Source organism: Ambystoma mexicanum, chromosome 5p (assembly GCF_040938575.1).
Source record: "Ambystoma mexicanum isolate Mex_15411 chromosome 5p, UKY_AmexF1_1, whole genome shotgun sequence".
NCBI lineage: Eukaryota > Metazoa > Chordata > Amphibia > Caudata > Ambystomatidae > Ambystoma > Ambystoma mexicanum.
This window is the reverse complement of record NC_090930.1, coordinates 254,964,632-254,986,913: the sequence shown is the minus strand read 5'-3', so window position 1 is coordinate 254,986,913 and position 22,282 is coordinate 254,964,632. Positions and strand designations below refer to the sequence as shown.

The following is a 22,282-nucleotide window of genomic DNA, read 5'->3' as shown; positions in this document are numbered from 1 at the left end:
ATTTTCTTTAGTGGAATACTTTTGGGTTCCATTCATCTTTGCAGCCCGCTCTAAGGGATTCTAAAGCTATGTTATAATAGGTGGAATGATAAAGTGATGCCTATATTAGAGTATCAAAAGAGACACGTTCCAGCATGTGGGCACTGCTCTGAATTCAGCGTGCAGGTTTTACACCCTTCTCATGTCAATACATTTGCCACCATTACATTAGGTAAAGGTGAAACCAGTTATTTGCAAAGCGATTAAATAGCAAAAATTCTGGTAGCACATTTAGTAGCAAGAAAAACATCATTTTATCAGTTTGTTAATGAATATCCTCTACATGTCAATTATTGAACAGTAGGCATAGCATTTATTATTCTATTCATTATTTGTAAAGAATTTGTTAGAAGGAAACACTTAATCTCCCCCCAAAAGTAAGATGGCTTTTTACTGAGTGGAACAACATTGATCATGTGCAATATATTAAAATCCTTGTAACACAATACTATGAAATAAACCTCTGAAAAGCACAAGCAAAACATCATAACAAATACAATAACTAAGAACCCAAATAATCACATTGAATAATAAAACATCTTTTGAAAAAATTTGAAGAAGTAGATTTTAAGAGCGTGGAGGACAGATGTTCAGGCCGATGATTAAGTGGCACCGAAAAAGAAGACGTCTGATTGGCTATCTTAACAGCTTTACATTTATGCATTTCCGGCCTGATAATGGAGGCATTGGGGGCCACCCGGAAATCCCAGAATACTGCAATGAGTTTGAAATGGCATATTATATCTGCAACATAGGTTGTTCCTATCCACAGGATCTGCTCTTCCGGCATATGAATACTGCAATGAGTTTGAAATGGCAGACTATATATGCAACATAGGTTGTTCCTATCCAGGAGATCTGCTCTTCAGGCATGTGATGTGTGCCCTGGCATCAGATGCAATTACCTGCTCAGCTATTCTGAGGAATGGTAATGCGGATGTTGCATCTGATACTTTGATCCTGGGTTTTCCAGATCAGTGTATCTCGTTCATTTACATTTAGATGAGCCTGTGAAGCTTGATTGATTGCCAAATGGAAACTGTATTTTTCTTCATCATGGTGCCTGAATCCTAACGTTCGGGCCCATTTGAAGACTATTACGAGCCACACAGGGTAGGTCACAGCCCATGAAAATAATAATATGTTTGATATTGTCAAAGCTCTTGCTGCTATATACTAGGAATAAAAGTAACAGATCTTACTCCTGTGCAACTTAATGGCACAGGTTTAATCAATATTAGAAATATGAAGAGTTCAGCCCGCCCACCAGGGATTGAAACGTTCTGCATGAAGACTGCGCACTCATTTCTTAACAGATGCATAAACCTAGGGAGCAATATTAATGGCTTCAATGAGCTTTGATCGAAAGCAGAAAAAGCCCAGAGGTTTTGGCTCATGTGCGGGCATAGGATGACAATTTTTTAGGGACTGTCATAATGGTACTACCTGAAGAAAGGTAGCTATAACTGGCAAATGGCGTTAGTACCGGGGTGTGGCAAATTCCTATGGAATACATATGAAAGAGCCAAACCATTTGGCGTTCAATGCAAGGAACAGCTGCAAGGACACTCGTATGTTTGTAAGTCAAGTAGCTGAAAGCACACTTGTTTAAGGCATTTTTTAGTACAGCAGGAACTGGTTTACAGCTGTAATTAAGGCAGTAAGTTTCATAAGACTGCTTACAAATAACATTGGAATCCCCTGAAAGCCACAGAAGTAGCACACAGAGATTCCAGAGATGTGTGTTTTGGATGGAGAAAGGCAGGTAGTGGGTGGGAATGGTCAGAGGAACGATCATGGTCATCGGTGGTCATTTGGTGGTAAACAGCCAAACGATTCCCACAGGCTGCGTGTCCCGCCTGCTATTCCACCTGTCCTGCATTCACTTCCCGTGCCATCAGACTGTTGCTATAAAAATCTTGGCTGGCAGCCCGCCCATGGTCAAAATATTGCGTGAAAACATCTTGAAGCAGATACCACCATGTGAATATAAGCTTTTAACAACAAATTTAAATAAACATGTGTAACCTCCATATATATCATGCGTATTGATGAAATCCACAAGGCACGTGCCTAGCCCTCATTCACATAGATAAGCCTGAAGGACTGCAACCCAATGGCTGGGTGGTTGGGCTTTACTAACACATTTTAGTCCAGCACCATCAGTAGAATCAATTTCTGTTGAATTAAGCAATATGCTCCGAGCCGCGGGGCCATTACTGAGTCAGGTAATGCCCCGGGGCCCATAGTTACAGAGGGGCATATTGCTATTAGTACACCGGCCCGCAAGACACCGTTACAAAAAAAAAAAGACTAAAAAAATGGCCACCGGGGAAGGGAAAACGGAGTCCTTTTTCCCTTTCCATGGGTAAGTGGGGTTCGGATGGCGGGGAGAGGATTATGGGCCGCAGGGCTGGGGCAAACACTGACCTGAATCCCTGGCGGGGGAGGATGGCAGCCTCCAGCCTTGCGGAGGCTCTGAGCGGGGATTACCCTGTTCCAAGCCTCCTCACTGGCTGAGGGGCTGCCACTCCCCCCTGCCAGAGATGGAACAAAGCTTCAGCTTTGAGGGATTCCGCATGGGGTATGGACTGGGCAAGGGCCAATCAGAATGCTTCTTACACTCTGATTGACCCTCGACGGGTACTAATATGTTATATTGTGCTTGAATTAACTAATGTCGCCCCACACACATGCATGTCATGTCTGCACTCTGTGAAATAGACATGTGCTTAATTGTTTCACCAGCTGGCAAAAGCAACGGCCCAACAGCTCTGACAGTAAGGAAGGGGGGGCCTGTTTTGACTTTGGCCCCATCGGCACCGCTCCTGCACCGCCAGTTGCAGCGGTGCAGTTAAACCAATTTTGACATTTTCATTGCAACTGTTTGGGTCGCGCATGCTCCACACGCCTTGTTTAGATTCAAGACCAGCGGACTCAGGAAAGTCACCAACGTCACAGACGATGATCCACGGCTGCTGCAGCAATACGTCATTACGGTCCCAAAGGAAAGGACCCAACGACGTGGCAGCCATCTTGGATTTCCATTGTTTACTTGCTTCATTTTCGTCTGACGTGTCGGAGGATCATTGTAATAAGGACTGGGGCTGGCACAACTGATTGATGAAACGATCCGATCTAGCGGCATCAGATAAGAAGGACTTTCACGGGTGAGTGGCTGAAGGGTGACAAGAGCTCCTGGATTTGACAGCATGGGGGGGTGGGCTGTTTGATTGCTTGAAAACAGCGATTACTTTACAGAAGTAACGTTGATTTAAGTGGAAGCCAAGACATGGTGAATGTACCTGCTCCAATCTTCTTCCTACCCACACCAGGTGTGCCCAAGGAGCGCTGGGCAGATTGGAAAGAAGGTTTTCATAAATACGCACTAGCAGTATTTGGTGCCAATTTTTCAAATGAGCACAAGGAGGCATTGTTATTTCATTGCTTGGGGACGGCAGGGCAGGAAGTCTTAAAGAAATTACCAGAACCCATAGACATTCCTGATGGAGGTCCTTATGAGCGAGCTTTAGCAAAGTTGGATAAACATTATTGTATAGAGGAGAACATTATACTGGAGAGGTACAAATTTGCGACAAGAGGTCAAAAGAGTGGAGAAAGTATTGAGGATTTTGTTACAGCCTTGAAGGGCTTAGCTGTCAAGTGCAGATTTGATCATTGTCAGGATGAGCATTTAAGGGATCAGCTAATGATAAAATGCTCCAATGACAACATCAGGAAGGAATTATGGAAAGAGAGGAACCTCACATTAGATAGAGCTATTGAAATTGCAAAAACCGTGGAGCACACAGACAGGTGCATAAAATTGCTTCAGGCAGACAGTGCAACTAATGATAGACCCAAGTCGGAGGACAGTGAAGGGGCAATCCAGAAAGTTTCGAAAGTTGCTCAAAGACCGAATACGGTCCCTCCAAGGCGATCTGCACAAGTGGGTAAGAGACTTGAGGATCGCCAGGAAAATAAGTAGCCTGCTGGCAGAGGCTGGGGTTGGCAATGGCCACCAGCAAAAGACACCAGAGGAAGGTCTAAGGAGACAAATGCTTTTAGAAATTGTAGAGAGTCTGGATCTTCCAGAGTTCCTTCTGCAAGGAGATGTTATAGATGTGGGAGTTTGTCACACTTATCATCTGACAAAGAGTATTTTGCGATACATATTATATGTAATGACTGTGGTATGAGAGGGCATATTGCCCGGTGTTGTAAAAACTTTAACCCTACCCCGGGTAAAGTGCATGAGGTCAGTGTTGATTATGAGGATGATCCTTACAGTGAAAATGTTAGAGAAGTAGTGTTTTCAGTGAACGCCGTTGATGGCAATATAAAAAAGAAAACACCTTATGCCACTGTATTGGTTGGAGGAGTGCCAGTGTCAATGCTTATCGATAGTGGAGCAGACTACACGTTGATAAGTGTACAAGTGTGGAAGGAGAAGTTTGAGTGTTGTACGCTGTGGGAAAATACTGTCAGAGCAAACGCATATGGTGATGTGCCTCGAGAGATCATAGGGAGTTTCCAAGCTGAACTACAATTTAAAGACAGGAAATCGACAGGGTCCATGCATGTTGCCAATAGAGGGGGAGAGTTGCTTTGGTGGAGCGATCAAGCTGAATTGAAAATAAGGCTTGAAGCGAGTCATCCGGAATAAGTGTTGTCGGTGAAGAGTGAAGGCACTACCAAAACGCATTTAGATACCAACCCCAACAAGTTGGGGTGTTTGAAGCCGTTTGTGCATAAAATTCAATTGAAAAAGGGTGCCATTCCCAAGATTGCAAAATTGCGTACCACTCCCCTGGTTCTTAGAGAAGATGTAGAGAAGGAATTGAAAAGGATGGAAAGTGATGGAGTGATTGAAAAAATAGACGCGTCAGAGTGGGTTAGTCCCATAGTGGTGGTCAAGAAAACCAATGGATCGTTGAGATTATGTATTGATCTCAGACATTTGAACAGTATGGTTGTAGCCGACAGATTTCCTTTACCTAAAATAGATGATCTATTGGTAGGAGTATCTGGCTCCAAAGTGTTTTCCATCCTTGATCTAAAGTCAGCCTACCATCAAGTGGAGTTACATGCTGATTCGAGGAATCTCACAGCCTTTATCACACCATTTGGGCTATTCAGATGTGTTTGCATGCCGTTTGGGTTGGTTTCTGCAGCGAGTGTCTTTCAGAGTATAATGCACAGATTACTTGGGGGAGAGGGAGGCGTCATGTGTTATCAAGATGATGTTCTTGTGTGTGGAAGCAATGAAGCCGAACATGATGAGCGGTTAAAGAGAGTATTGGACATACTGAAGGAAGCAGGTCTCACAGTAGCTTTGGAAAAGTGTATACTCAAGGCCAACAAAGTGGTTTATTTAGGCCATGAGATCACAGGGGAGGGTGTCAAACCCCCATCCTTTTTATGGCATCGTGCCATAGAAGCCATAAAAAGGATGGAAGCACCCAAGTCAAAGGGAGATGTGTTGTCTTTTCTTGGTTTAGTAGAATTCTATGGGTAATTTTATAGAGGCTTGCCGATATGTCAAGGAACATGAGAATGCTTACTCGCAAGGGAGTTGTTTATAAATAGAATGATCAATGCAGGGAAGAATTTGAGAAAATAAAAATGTCCATTGTCAATGCACCCATCTTGAGGATTTTTGAGGAAGGGAAACGTACTTTGCTCTTTGTTGATGCCAGCGACTATGGTATTGGCGCTGTTCTCATGCAGGAAGATCAGATGGGTTTACATACGGTGGCATTTGCTTCCAGGTCACTCAAGGGACCTAATGGTAGATATTGTGTTGTGGAAAAAGAGGCTCTAGCATGTGTCTGGGGAGTTGAAAGATTTAAAAGGTTTCTGTGGGGCAGAGAGTTCACGATTTGTACAGACCATAAACCCTTGGTTGGGATTTTTACTGAAGGTGGTTTGGAAGGAGTATACAGGCGTATCATGAAGTGGGTAACTTCCCTACAAGGTTTACAATTCACCATGCTTCATGTCAATGGTGAGGCCAATGTGGTTGCAGATGCCTTATCTAGATCAGTGCACAGAGAAGCTCAAACTAGTGACTATGGTTTAAGTTCGGAAGAGAGTGTAGAGATATTTCAGGTACATGGGACAATAAAAAAGATTGATTGGGACACTGCTTGTGGTGAGGATATTACTTACCAAAGGCTGTTGACATTAGATATGGATGGGAAAATAAAAAATGACAGTGGTGATTTGTGGGGTTTCGCCAAAGTGAAGGAAGAATTATGGGCTCAGAATGGCTATTTACATGGTGGACATCACATGGTTTTTCCATTCAGGATGAAGAAATTGATAATAGATCTGGCCTATTTTGGACATTTGGGTCTTGCTAGAACAAAGGGCTTGGTGAGGTCAGAGTTTTGGTGGCCTGGTGTCGACAAAGATACAGAGGAACAGGTCAAAGGTTGCATGGAATGTGTTGAAGGAATTGTAGGACTTGGAGTACAGAAAGTGCCCATGAAGGTGAGAGAATGTCCCAGAGTACCGTGGGATGAAATTGCTTTAGATCTATTGGGTCCATTTAACATTAGTGGTGGAAGAGACAGTTACCTGTTGGTGGTTATGGATTTATTGTCAAAATGGCCTGAAGTGTGTGTATTAAAGTACATTTCTAGCAGTAGCATTATAACATTTAAGGAACAGGTATTCTGGAGAGAAGGAGTTCCCAGTAAATGTCTGTCTGACAATGGTTCCCAATTGGTGTCCAGGGAATTTAGGAAATTCTTGAGTAATCATGGGATAGAACAAGTCAACACGTCCTTATACCATCCCGAGGGCAATGGGTGTGTAGAACGTTTCAACAGGACTTTGATGGAGGCTATTAGAATTGCTGTAGCCAGTGGTGGCGATTGGATTAGGACAGTGATGGAAAGAATGTTCCAGTACAGGCTAGCTCCACACAGTGTCACAGGTGTGTCCCCGTTTGAGGTGTTACGAGGAAGGAGGCCCAATTCCCACATATGTCCTAGGTGGATGGGTAGGTCCAAGCTAGTAGGAGTAGATCTAGAGAATGTGAGAGGGAAAATTATTCAATCTGGGGCCAAATATAAAGTTTGGTATGATCAAAAGAATTGCTGTAGAGAATTCAAGGTTGGTGAGGGTGACTGGATCAAAGTCAAAATTCCCACCAAGGTACGCAAAGGAGTCTCATTATTTTCTGAGCCCCCAACAGGTGGTTAAGGATCTAGGTCCTTCAGTCTTAGTCAAAGGAGGTGGTATTTGGAACAAGGAGAGAGTGGCTCTTTGCAGGTCGGCTAAGGAGCAGAATGTAAATGGAGGTGGCAGAAGTTGAGTGAAAGATTTTTGATGCTGTAGAATTCATTCAGTGGATGTAGGTTTAGTACTGCATATCAAATATGTATCACATTAGTAATTATTTGTTTCTTTGTGTAGCCATTTTTCTTAGCATATATAAAAAAAAGTTGATGCTATTATTTTATTTTCTTTTTCTTCTCAATTTAATATCTTTATGGTTAAGGAGAGGAGGTGTTAGGATGGGTTATATGTCACCCATGGCAATAGGTTAGTCATTGTGCACATGTCATCCACCTAGCATTCTATCTCTGCATTTTATGACACTTGGTTACAGCAGAACCTAGATGATAGTGATGTTGAAGCTTCAAGGTTCTGGAAGGTGGAGGGGAGTGGATTGTGGAAGAGAGGAGGACGGTTGTGCTGCCCCTGGCTGGGGGTCGCTCTCCTTGGACATGAACCTACTTCAATAAAGATACTGAAGCTTCCACAGTCTCTACGTGTCATTACTGCATCTTAACATAGAGTCACCATAGAAGGATGATTACAAGTTGTATTTTCGCATCCAGAGATGTATAGGTTCACCTGAAGACCAATAAGGACTTGTGGCAAAGAATAGTGGCGGCTGGTGAATTTTTTAATTGGAGCGGTATAAATGTTTCCTACAAACGTGCAGGAGCAACCAGACATAGCGAGGGAGCCTGAACCAACTAATGATGGTTACAGAGGTGCGGGGGGTGTTCTCCCCACTTGTACATTTAAATAATAATGGGTTAAACTGGTGCATTTTACATCACTTTCTGTGAACAATGGGTAAAAAGCCATACATTTTGCAATCGGTTGTGTAGGGTAACATATGAAAAAATACAATATATGCATTTGTGCACTCTCTCATTCACACGCACACTCAAACAACATGCACAATGCCATTCATGCGCATACTTACAGACACAAACCCCCAGATGCACACATAAATGGATGCATACATACATACATGCACCAATTGAAGATATAGGTGTTTAGGGAAAACCTACATTGGTGTCTTCCAATAAAGACTGTATTTGAGCAATTGCTGCTATTTGGTGCAACACGCATTGCACTTATAACAATTCTATCATTCAGCAAAATGTAAACAGCTGCACCCTAATGCACTTTGCTATTAATACTCTATTAACAAAGCTCATTAGGCAATGTGCTACATAAATACATATTTGTTTATTTATTTATTTATTTTTCCATTTATAAAGCGCACATCGGCCCTGAGGCATCGTGGCTCCTTTACAGAATATTCACTTGGGTACAGTTGGCACAGGTTAGTAAGAGTGACATAAGAAAGTTAATAGTAAAGAATGCTAAAGGAAAGTTCCATGGTTACATTGGAGCAACAATAAGGTAACAGTCTTAGTGGAATAACTTGGTTTTTAGAGCTTTTCTGAATGCCATGAGAGAGTTTTCCTTTTTGAGTCTAGGTGGTAGGGCGTTCCAAGATTTTGGTGTTAGCACTTAGAAGCTTGTACCGGCGGCTTTGGCTTTGCTGAAGGCGGGGACTGGGATTCGGTGTGTGTATTGGTCTCTTTTTGGTCTGAGCGAGGGCCTCTGATGAATTTGTTCCACTAGATAGGCTGGAGCAGATTGAGACAGGCACCTGTGTGTCATGGTTAGCGCTTTGGACAGTATTTCTTTCTTATCTGCAGCTGTGGTACAGGCTCTGCCTGCCGCAATGGTCCTCTGGCCATCGAGCAGCATACAATCCCAACAAGGAAGCAGAGAGAGCTTCCTTTTTCTGGAGGACATGTGTGGTGGAGTCAAAATGCCTCCTTTTTGCTGCCCCTGGACCCCTGAATGTGTGGGGTGGTGCAAGAGCACCCTCTATGCACATTCAAACCTGGAGTACCCCTTCCGGCCTCCGCGAAGCGCCATGCAACGCTGGTGAAGCAAAACCCCCTCAACCTTGCACTATATGTAAGGATATTTGGCATGTTACAGCACAGAGTACAGCACTACTGCACAAGTAGCATTACAGCACTACTGCACAAGTAGCATTTTTTTTTTTGCAGCACCACCACAAGGGTGCGGTGCATTGCTATATGGGTTAGCAGATTAACAAGGAAAGACAGACTATTCAGTCAAAAAACGATTTTAACATATAAGATGCAAAGCTATTTTTACAGTTAAAAGCACACGTGTTCATTTAAAAATGCACACTATTTTTCACCTGAAATGCCTATATTGCTAGAGACACATTTGAAAATTAACAGCTAACATATTAACCATTAACCTGACTAATAAAACCTTATTTTAATATAACTCACTAATAAAATGTGTTCTCTACTGCAGAATTAGGCATACTTTGAAAACCAGTTAAATGAGTGTGCAGATTTTTCCTCTCTTCTCTGCCTGATTATCCGTGTTGTTGTGCACAGTAACTGCAGGAGGAAGGAAGTCAGATTTGCAACAATTGCAAATGTATAAGCGAAGCTATTGTTTAAAAGTAGGAGGATGAGAGATGATGGATTTCATTGGAACACGTCATAAAGAGGGCTGAGAGGAAAGTTTTAGTGGGCAGTAGCAGGGAAAAAGACAGGCAGACATCTTTCTGCACTACTGGGGAGAAGACCTGGCTGTGGGGGTGTCCTGCTGCAGTCGAGACTGGGGAAAGCTGAAAGAATTACATTTCCACTGGCAGAGGCTGTCCTATCTGAAAAAGCTGAGAATTCCAGGCAATGACCCCGGCTTGAGAAGGCAAGCGTCCCTTTTCGTTGGAGTTAAGCCAAGAGAGCCACATTCACAGAGAGAATCCTCTAAACAGATAAGGTAATTACCTAACTGGGGGAGCTGTGTGTGTGCACGAAAGTATGCAGTCAGTGTAGAAAAATGAAAGTCCCGTGCGTGTCTTAATCAAGTGCTAATGTTGCAATTTAAGTTCTGTTCTCCGCCACTATAATTGCAGTGTGTCATTGAAAATGCTTTGATTGTTCCCTTTTATTGCTGTAAAGAATGAGATTATGTCTAAATGCAAATTTTATAACACAGAAAATATTTGAAAACAGACGGGTGGTTTATTTTCTATTTACCATTACAATGCCAATGATGTGGGGAGATTTTTAAACAGTGCAATGGTCATTTTAAGACAGATGTGTGTATGTCAGAATCAGTATGAATAATTGTGAGTGACTGTAGTATAACTTGTTGGAGGTACATGAGCCAACGGGAAGAGAGACTCTCTGAACATAGCTCCCTACCGTATATAAGGTAGTGGAAATTACCACAAGACTACCACATATAGCTCTCTGTCGTAAATAAGTCAGTGAGTTTGCCCATGGTGGCGCACCAACACTATCCCTGGAAATTGTGGTTTCCCTAGAATGCAGGTCTGAGGTCTCTCTAGTGATCACACGAAAAATCTAAGCGAAGATAAGGGATTCTGGACATTGGGGCCACAAATAAAACAAGGGAATTATGCTCACCAAAATACCACCAACCACGTATACCAAATATGCAGGTCTGGGTGCTGAAATAATGCATGTCCATTGTATTATTGTTGCACATGGCCAAATCTGAATACAAAGAGTGATTATTGCTAAGTTATTTCTCGGCGGTAATAAAATACCGTCAGGCCCCAAATCTCCACAAAATACCCTACATATTTATGGTGCGTTGCAGGCCGGGAAAGTGATCATAGAGTACCTACTGGGCGTGGCAAGCGTGTCTCACACTGCCATTTGCACATTAAAGGGAACCCATTTTATAATAGCAGTGTGCCACTAAAAACGAATTTCAGAATGTCACAAAGGGAAACCACATTCTCAGATCTAGTGCAATATTTAGAGGCAAAGTTATTTGCACATGGGAATTGGTCTTCGAACAGTACCTTAGAATGGAGTAACCGCATTCAGGGTGAGGTGCAGAAAGAAAAACTAGACAATATTTTTGCAGAAGGCAGCATAATTCAGGTCTGCCTTACAAGATTATTGAATGCAGCCGATAAAAGTGCAGAGAAAGACTGTTTAATACGGCTATGCGGCAAAATATGGTTTATTTTAAACAAGTCACTGCGAATGCAAGAGAATGATACTCAGTTAATTAACAGGTTAAAGACTGAATTAGATGGGGCAAGTAAAAATCAGGAAATGTTGAGAGCAGAATTGGATGTATGCCAAAAAGACATGCAATTAAAATGCAGAGACTTTGATACTCAGTTATCCAAAAACAAGAAACAATTTGAAGATAGTGAGCAAGAATTGACACACTTAAAAGCCTTAGTGGATCACATTAGGCAGGATAAAGATGAGGTTGTTTCAGAAATGCAAATTTTACAAAAAGAACATTGCGAAAAAGAAGGTGATCTCCAGAGTGTAGAACAAGAAATGATTAAAATGATCCAAGAAAGAGACAAGAGAAGTAAAGAGTTCAATGAATGCCAAATGCAAATGTGCGATATGCAAGAGGCAATTAATAAAATGAGTGATGAAAATAATTATTTGCATGATGAAGCCAACAGACTCCTTAAAAAGTGTAAGGACTTAGAACAGCAAATGTGCATTCCCAGGTCCCAGGAGAGGCGGCAGGGTACCACATTCAATGGAGTGGAGGTGAATTCTAGCTATGCCCAAAGAGCTAGTGCCCCAGTGACAGGGCCGGTGACTGAACTTGGTTGCAGTGCCCTTGGGGGATTTGATACTCCCATTGGGGGCAGCCACCAATCTCATACACCTGAAAACAGGATTGAATCACAAAATAGTGCAATTCCATGCATTGCAACAAGTAGCCCCATAAAAATAATGAAATCCATTAAAGCCCTGATCAAACCATTTAAAAAGGGAGGTGAATGCTGCATTGAGGATCACTTAGAAGCGGTGCATGACATTTTTAAAGCGCTCCAGATACCTAAGGAACAGTACAGACAATATTTTCATTTAACTTTAGATGCCCCGACGGCCAGCATCATAAGGGGATTAAATGAACAGCAGAATATGACATGGCTGGAGTTTGAAAAAGAAATTAGGCGTCATTTTTCTCCTTTTCAGTCATTGCAGGAGGCAAAGAAAGTTGCGTACACTATTACTGCTGGACCTAATACATCACCTCGCCAATTTTTACAAGACTTAAAAAGAGCATTCTCTCGCTTTGATGTATCTTTTGACTCAAATTCCAATGAGTTTAAAACCGCATACTTCTATGGGCTACAGAAAGACATTATATCCCAATTGGTCCGTGAATTTGACCGTGACAAGTCCCTTGAATGGATTGTACATCAAAGCACCAAGCTATATGAGGTACTCTATTGTCAGGGTAGAGAAAGTGATAAAATGAAAGATACTAGGCCTAAATCTAAAGAACCCTCAGCCACAGTAATGGAAATCAGGTCAGCCAAAATGTCCCTTGAGTCTGCTCAAAGCCAAGGTAAAAATAATGTGACACCTGAACAAAGGGGTAATCAACAAAGATCGCCATTTACTGTACCAATGTTCCAATCACATGATCCTAGTAATAGAGAGAGCTACATCAGCCCTAGATATTTAGGAGATAGACCCCGGGTAAGATACCGGTCTGATATGGCAGGTATGAACAATAACCAGAGACAAAATCAAGATCAAAGAAATGATGGTCCCTACCAGTCATTGGGGACACAGAGCAGATTTGATCCCAGCACCATGATATATGGTAATCAGGATAGGCCCCGATATGTGGATCGATTTACTGATAATGGAAATCAATATAGGGGCCAGTACCCACAATCTGAGAGACAGGACATGAAGCAAAACGTGAACTACAGTCCACGCCAGTACAATGATTCCCCACCAGGGGACTATAATCAAAGGATGGGTGCAACCCGCTCCCCTCCACAAATGAATCAAGAGTTCAGAAACCATCCCAACCGGTATCAATCACCTGAGAGGTATCAGAATAGATCCAATCAGGGGGAAAACAACCAATATCGACCTAGGCCACAGAAAGAGGATCCTAGAGAGGTGGAAAGGTTCCAATGCCTTGAGGCCCAAGTGAAAATGTTAGCTGAGCAAATAGGAAAGCTCTATACAGCGCAAAAACAACCTTCCAAAGAGGGGGCTGATGGCCATAGCAATGACCGGGGGGCTTCCGAAAAGTGACTAAGTACTCATGATAACTGCAGTGCCAAAATGACAGATTGCTCTGATATAATTTTGCATAACGACTCTGAGATGTCTAATGGATTAAAAATGAAAGTACCAGTAAATGAAATTGTGACGGAAAGTGCAAATACTTCTAAAAAAGAGGTACGGTTTAACCTAGAGCTAAATAAAACAGTAAAGGTTTGCACAAATGAAAAAGAAACATTAGGAATTCCAAAAGAACAAAGGGACAGATTTAAGAAAAATGACTCATGCATGGGGAATACCAGTGAACAGGGAGTAAGTGGGGATGCCATAGCTCCTTCCCTGGGCAAGCAAAACAATGACCAAACACAGACAGAAAAAGGAAATACTCACAAGGAGGGTACAAGTCAATCACCTGAAAAATTCTTTGAGCCACATATTTTTGAAGAGGCTGAAAGGGCTGGTATTACACTAAATGATCACAAATGCACAGAATTAAAAAATGACAAATTGCTGAATGATGTTGTGACACATGTTCAGTTGGAAGGTTGTAATGTGGTCTCTGATGTTACCCAGATGGATGGGCGAACGGTGGCCACACTCCAAAAAACCTCTGAACATGGAGAAATGAATAAAATACCTCGCACAGAAATGGGTAAAAAGGAGGGAAAAATGTCTTTTCATTTACCAATGTGCTTAGCCAAAAGTGAAAAAGACCTGAGAAAGGTGAGCCCTGAAATCAGTAAGAATTCACATTTCTTATGTGTATTAGAGGAAGTTGAGGACAGATATTATGCACCCATCACTGTAGAAGAAAAATGCCACACCTTTGCTATGATTGACACTGGCGCACAGGCCACAATTATGTCCAAGGAGCTGGTAAAGAGTATCAATGAAGGGAGGCCTCCACAGAGTCAGATCACAGTGAAGGCAAATCAAGGCCCAGTGCATAACTTTAATGGGGAGGAGGTGCCCATCATAGGTGTAACTGAGGTTGACATAAAAATAGGAAAGCACAGAATGAAACAAGAGGTATTGATCACATCTATTTGTGAAATTCCATTTCTGATGGGGACAGATTGCCTGAAAAGATTGTCTCCTCTCATAGATGGGGTGAATGGAGTGCTGTGGTCCTTAACCAAAAAACCATTGAGGCCTAAGAAACTAAAATCACAAAACAGCAATATAAAAGAATGTCACACCGTTGCCAAAACAAATGATGCTGTGGAGGTATATCTCCAGAATAGCTGCATACCTAGTGTCACTGTTATATTAAGGTGTCAAGACAAAGATCAGAGCGACAATGAAAAACTACCTGTACAAATATACTTGGACCCAAGGAAAGATTGGCAGACTGCCATAGACGAACACACATTACGTTTCTATTTAAAAGAGAATACATGCAAACAGAATAGTGTTCCTAAAACAGATTCAGAAAAACACATTACCACTCTGGCAGAGATACACATGGAAGATGAGCAACCATGGGTTCACACTGGTATAAATGATTATCTTAAAACAATAAAAGCCACTTTAGCGCTTGAACATGAAAGGAGTTTCATTAATGAGAAATTGTTGCAAAAAATTATGGAGAGGGAAGAAATCCCGAAATTTAGGATTAAAAACCAATATGTTTCTGGGTTGGACAGTCCAGACTTTGAAAACCGAATTACAGGCAGATGCATGCTTAAAATTAGCATTGGGCAGAAAGCAATTTACCATAATGTATGGATAGTGAGTGGAGCACAAAATGAATTTTACATGGGCAATGACATCATGCACAGAATGTGTATGGTATTAGATTTCCTTAATCAAAAAATATGGTCACGCCTAGGTGGGCCGGCGCCTGAATTTGAAGACAAAAGAAGGGCTTATCATTGTGCACAACTAGTTCCTTATGCAGTCGAATTACAGATGAGGAAAAATACTATTGTTCCTGCATTTACAAAACAGTTTGCAATAACACTGAAATGCAAAAATGGACAGCAGATGAAAGGCTCTGATGCATTTGTATGCCTGAATGAATCCATAAAACAGCAAGGCCTGGATTATGAATACATTCCATTGGTAGACATTGGTGAGGGATCTGTAAAAATCATGGTGAATAATAAAGGTTGTCAGGATATTCATTTAGAGGAAAACTCCCCATTAGGAATGGCCATACAAAAATCACATTATACGGCAGATTTAAATAACATGGTGATTGGGAATATTCCTGAAAAATATGTAGATGCCAAGGGCGAGTTGCCAGAACACCTGGACTCTCAGCCCAAAGGAATATTTAAAATTCATTCTGTGTATCCTTATGATTCAAATGAGACAGTGTGCTGCCATCAAGAGGATTGCATAATATTTAATTTAAATGAAAATGAAACAGGAAATCAGCCCATTGAAGTGGAAGCTGATATGCCAAAATATTTGAAAGTGGCAGCTCTACAAAAAGACACAGCCACACAGTTAGAGGAAAGCGCTGAGATTCCTTTACCAGAAGAGTTTCCAGAATTTTCCAGAATGGTAGAAGAGCAGATCTCCTTAGCGGATGCATGTAACAGCGATGAGGATCGACGCAATCTGAGGGAAATATTTATGGAGTTTAAGGATGTATTTGCAAAAGATGCTTATGATTGTGGTTTAACTGATTTACATGTGGCCACACTACCAGAAGGTTGTAGCAGAAATCCAGTGTTTGTACGCCAGTATAGACTACCGCTGGCATGTTTAGAATCATTGGCAGAGATTATTAAAAATTTGGAATCACGGGGAATAATTAGGCCCATTCATAGCACATCCAATACGCCTATTTTAGGTGTGTTAAAGCCAAATGGTCAATGGCGGCTATGTGCAGACTTAAGAGAATTAAATAAAAGAGTACCAGTATCTAGATGGCCACTACCATTCATTGATCAGGGCCTAGCTCAGATACATGGTTCAAATGTATTTACCACGTTAGATCTCACATCTGGATATTGGTGTGTGCCATTGGCAGAGGAGATACAACACCTATTTTCCTTTACATTTGACAGGACTCAATATGCCTGGCTTAGAGCTCCGTTCGGGTACATCAATAGTGGGAGTGAATTTGGCATATTTTTGAGAAAGGCCATGCCAGATGCAGCGGAAAGAGGGACAATAGTTTATGTGGATGATGTCTTGATAAAAAATGAAAACCTTAAAAGCCATTTTGATGAAATAAGACATGTGCTTGGCCAATTGCAGAAAGCAGGCGCCAAAGTATCTTTGCAAAAAGCACAATGGTGCAAGAAAAAAGTGAACTTTCTAGGGCATGAAGTGACTGAACGTGGGCTAAATCCACAAAGGAAGAAAATAGAGGCCATACAAAGATTAAAAGATCCTAAAAATGTGAAAGGAGTAAAAAGTTTATTAGGGATGACAGGCTATAACAGAAAGTTCATTGAGAATTATGCAGAAATCACTCAACCATTGACTAAACTGCTTAAAATAAATACTCCCTGGAGATGGGAAAGAGAGCAATCTGATGCAGTGGCTAGATTGAAGGAATGTCTTGTAAAGGCACCATGTTTAGCATACCCCATAAAGGACAGGGATTTCTTTATAGAAATAGGCTTTTCTGAACATTGTATGTCAGCAGTGTTATCACAAAAACACGATTTGAATCACAAAACCATTGCATATGCAAGTAAGGCATTTTCCCAAGTTGAAATGAAATTTAATGAATGTGAGAAGGCCCTATTAACCACTGTGTGGGCGCTACAACATTTTCGCCCCATTGTTCAGGGAGAAAAGGTGATTATTGAAACAAATCATCAACCTTTGCAATTTTTAGAGAGTAAAAGAATTAGATCAGGCAATCTAGCGCAATCCAGAATCACTTCATGGACGCTGGCATTACAAGGTTTTCCCGTAGAAGTAAGATATGGACAAAATAAAAAGAGCCCAATTGCTCAAGGGTTAGCTGACTTACATGACTGTGCAGCTGAACAAATACCAAATGAAATGGAAGTGGAAGCTAGTTTGCAGGAATTTGAACAATCACCACACAAAGCTTTTGATGAAAAAACATGCAAGGATTTGCCAACTGTATATGTGGATGGTTGTGCTTTTCACATTGAAAATGACAGTAATAAACAATTAGTGGCAGGAATAGGAAATGTCTGGTTGAAATGTGAAGGCGTTCCTAGTATAGGGATGAGGATTGGAGATAGGAGCAGTCAGGTGGCGGAATTGGCAGCCATCTATAAAGCAATTGCTACTGCAGTTGATAAAAAGTTCAGTGAAATTGTCCTGGTGACTGATTCTGACTATGCACGGAATAGCTTTGTGGAATATTTGCCTGGTCGGAAAGCAAGAGGCATGGTTACATACAACAAAAAGCCACTTAAACATGGAAAAATGATACAAGCCATAGACAAATTGGTGTCAGAAAATAATTTAACAATATACTGGAGAAAAATTCGTGGGCATTTAAAAACACCAGGAGAGGATAAGGAGGGAAATGATAAGGCAGACCATCTGGCTAAGATTGGGGCTGTGATGGGAGAATTGCTACCTATTGATTATTTAATGGGTGAAATACAAATTGATGCAGTCACACGTTCTAAAGCACCAAAGGAGGTAGATCAACCGGTGGTGCAGTGGAGTCATGACACGCCAGACCAAGATTTGATTGAGGCACAAAAGAATGATCAAATTTTGGGAATCTATTATAATCATTTGATAGATCCTGAAAAAAATCCTTTAACAGAAAATGATTGTATGGGAAAAGAAGAGTTGAGGGTGTTATTAAAGAACAAAACACGAATTAGATTACAGGATGGGCTCATGATTAGAGAGTCCATAACAGGGCAAATACAGTGGGTAGTACCCCTTTCATTCAGAGGACTAATGCTACACCATGCACACGATGCCATAACTGCAGGCCATAGAGGTTCACAAAAGACATTAGAAATACTAAAAGATTATGCTTACTGGCCACATATGTCCCAAGATGTGGAATTATATACTAGAGGATGTCTAGTATGCGCCCAATTTAAACCTGCTTCACCAATGCATAGAGCACCATTGATGAAAAGAGGCCTAACTCTCCCATGGTCAGATTTGCAAATAGACTATGTAGGTCCTTTAAAAAGGTCGAGCAGGGGACACCGCTATATTTTGAGTGTGGTATGTTTGATGTCAAAATGGATTGAGTGCATTCCCGCACCAGATTGTAGTGCGCAAACAGCAGCCACATTGCTGGTGAACCATGTGTTCTCAAGGTTTGGGTTGCCACAAAGAATTGAGTCAGACAGAGGAAGTCATTTCACAAGTAATCTAATGAGTAAGGTATGGCAAATACTAGGTGTGAAAAGGAAACTACATATCGCATATCGGGCGGCGTCTTCAGGTACAGTTGAAAGAAGCAATAGGTCTGTTGTGGACATTTTAAAGAAATTTGTGGCAGAAGCAGGTTCCAGCTGGGATTTGCGTTTACCATTGGTTTTGATGGCAATCAGGTCGACTCCTGCCAAAGCAACAGGTGTTAGCCCCCATGAGGTCTTAACAGGTAGGAAAATGGTGTTGCCACAACACCTACTATACAGAACACATGAGCAAACTCTAGTGAGTGCATCCACAGTTCATGAATATATTGATGAACTGAGGAGGCATTTGCAACATGCATTTGCGTTTGTGCAGAGAAATCTGGAAAGAGCTGCTGACAGTGCTAAGTCATATTATGACAAAAAGACATCAGTAAAGGAATACAATGTAGGGGATCAGGTGTACAAGTTTCATTTTGGAAAAAGTAAACAGAAAAATTCTAAGTTTCTGGCAGCCTGGCAGGGGCCATTCCGAATTATAGATAAAGTCTCTCCTGTAGTGTATAAAATTTTGAAAAATGAAGGTGAAACAGCAATAGAGCAGTTTGTCCATGTAAATCAAATCAAACCATGCCATCCCAGACATGAGATCAGGCAGCTTGAGCATGTGGAAACGGATAGAGTCCCTTGAGAAAATAAATGGGTGTGATCAGGAGGCAGTGACAAAGAAGTTAAAAAAAAAGTTGATTGTAATGATGGCACATAAACACTGTAATATATGTGAAAATATATAATATAAATAAATAAATAAATAAATAAATAAATGCACATATAACGGAAGCTCGTGGTTGGTGTGCAGAGAGAAAGTGTATTAAATATTGAATGCTGTTTTATATGTGTTTGTTTTCTTTTAACTTGTGTTTAATTTCAGAAAAAAGAAAAAAAAAACGAAGTATTTTTACCAAGCATGTTTTATTTTTGGCAAAAGGATGAAGTTAGTATTGTGCTATGTACTTAATCTGTTTATTTTCTATTTTGATTTAGACGATTAACATTATTTGATCGGAGGTTCCGGGATCAGAGGCCACGGGAGACGATGGAGTCCTGGAGTCCCCTGGATGAAGACCAAAAGATGCCTGCCTCCAGGTGGAGGTGAAGACAAAATAACCGGAATGCCAAAAGAGATGACTACTGTGGATTCAAGATTGCCAAGATGAAAGAGTACTCGAATGAACCGAATAACATCGCTGGCCGGGACATACCAAAAGAGACAAAGCAAAAGTTCCGGCATATGAAGTTCCACGTATTTATTATTTTAATTATTTATTTTAACTTGTTATATTACTTATTTGTTTTAGTTAGTTGTTTTATTTCATTGTTTTTAATTGACTTGGAAAATTTAAACTTAAAGTAATGCCACTTCCACTGAGAAGGCAAATGTGGAACATTTTATGAACTGATGGACTCAGATGAAATGTTAATTGCAAATTTTCATTGATGCACATGAATATTCATTTTGTTGGATTGCTATATTGTAAAAAAAAAAATAGAACAAGTTGTTTTTAGGAATTGGCTTGGATTATAGCCAAGTTCTAAAAACAAAAGGAGGGTATATGTAAGGATATTTGGCATGTTACAGCACAGAGTACAGCACTACTGCACAAGTAGCATTACAGCACTACTGCACAAGTAGCATTTTTTTTTTTGCAGCACCACCACAAGGGTGCGGTGCATTGCTATATGGGTTAGCAGATTAACAAGGAAAGACAGACTATTCAGTCAAAAAACGATTTTAACATATAAGATGCAAAGCTATTTTTACAGTTAAAAGCACACGTGTTCATTTAAAAATGCACACTATTTTTCACCTGAAATGCCTATATTGCTAGAGACACATTTGAAAATTAACAGCTAACATATTAACCATTAACCTGACTAATAAAACCTTATTTTAATATAACTCACTAATAAAATGTGTTCTCTACTGCAGAATTAGGCATACTTTGAAAACCAGTTAAATGAGTGTGCAGATTTTTCCTCTCTTCTCTGCCTGATTATCCGTGTTGTTGTGCACAGTAACTGCAGGAGGAAGGAAGTCAGATTTGCAACAATTGCAAATGTATAAGCGAAGCTATTGTTTAAAAGTAGGAGGATGAGAGATGATGGATTTCATTGGAACACGTCATAAAGAGGGCTGAGAGGAAAGTTTTAGTGGGCAGTAGCAGGGAAAAAGACAGGCAGACATCTTTCTGCACTACTGGGGAGAAGACCTGGCTGTGGGGGTGTCCTGCTGCAGTCGAGACTGGGGAAAGCTGAAAGAATTACATTTCCACTGGCAGAGGCTGTCCTATCTGAAAAAGCTGAGAATTCCAGGCAATGACCCCGGCTTGAGAAGGCAAGCGTCCCTTTTCGTTGGAGTTAAGCCAAGAGAGCCACATTCACAGAGAGAATCCTCTAAACAGATAAGGTAATTACCTAACTGGGGGAGCTGTGTGTGTGCACGAAAGTATGCAGTCAGTGTAGAAAAATGAAAGTCCCGTGCGTGTCTTAATCAAGTGCTAATGTTGCAATTTAAGTTCTGTTCTCCGCCACTATAATTGCAGTGTGTCATTGAAAATGCTTTGATTGTTCCCTTTTATTGCTGTAAAGAATGAGATTATGTCTAAATGCAAATTTTATAACACAGAAAATATTTGAAAACAGACGGGTGGTTTATTTTCTATTTACCATTACAATGCCAATGATGTGGGGAGATTTTTAAACAGTGCAATGGTCATTTTAAGACAGATGTGTGTATGTCAGAATCAGTATGAATAATTGTGAGTGACTGTAGTATAACTTGTTGGAGGTACATGAGCCAACGGGAAGAGAGACTCTCTGAACATAGCTCCCTACCGTATATAAGGTAGTGGAAATTACCACAAGACTACCACATATAGCTCTCTGTCGTAAATAAGTCAGTGAGTTTGCCCATGGTGGCGCACCAACACTATCCCTGGAAATTGTGGTTTCCCTAGAATGCAGGTCTGAGGTCTCTCTAGTGATCACACGAAAAATCTAAGCGAAGATAAGGGATTCTGGACATTGGGGCCACAAATAAAACAAGGGAATTATGCTCACCAAAATACCACCAACCACGTATACCAAATATGCAGGTCTGGGTGCTGAAATAATGCATGTCCATTGTATTATTGTTGCACATGGCCAAATCTGAATACAAAGAGTGATTATTGCTAAGTTATTTCTCGGCGGTAATAAAATACCGTCAGGCCCCAAATCTCCACAAAATACCCTACAGGTCCAATGAACATGTGTACTGGGGTATTGGACAGTGTCCAAGGGAAATCACGTTTCCCTTTGACCATTGTCACATATAGCCAGAGGAATACACCAACACTCCTAGATAATTCAAGGATTTGCATTTTGTAGGGCCCAACTAAGGGCCATCTCTCTCTTATCTCTGTCGCTCTCTCTTGCTCTCTCTCTCTCACCTCCCTCTACCTTATCCCAGACTTCTTTAAATCCCAAGGTGTCAATAGATACTTGTAACCCCTATCTTCTACAATCTGGCTGGCTAGCAGACAGGGCCTAAAGGCAACCTGC

General features: G+C 41.1%; 1 protein-coding gene across 3 annotated transcripts in view; it reads left to right on the top strand.

Moving 5' to 3' along the window:
- GRIA3 (glutamate ionotropic receptor AMPA type subunit 3) overlaps positions 1-22,282 on the top strand; it is a 1,487,966-nt gene that overhangs the window by 206,900 nt on the left and 1,258,784 nt on the right. The window lies entirely within an intron of this gene.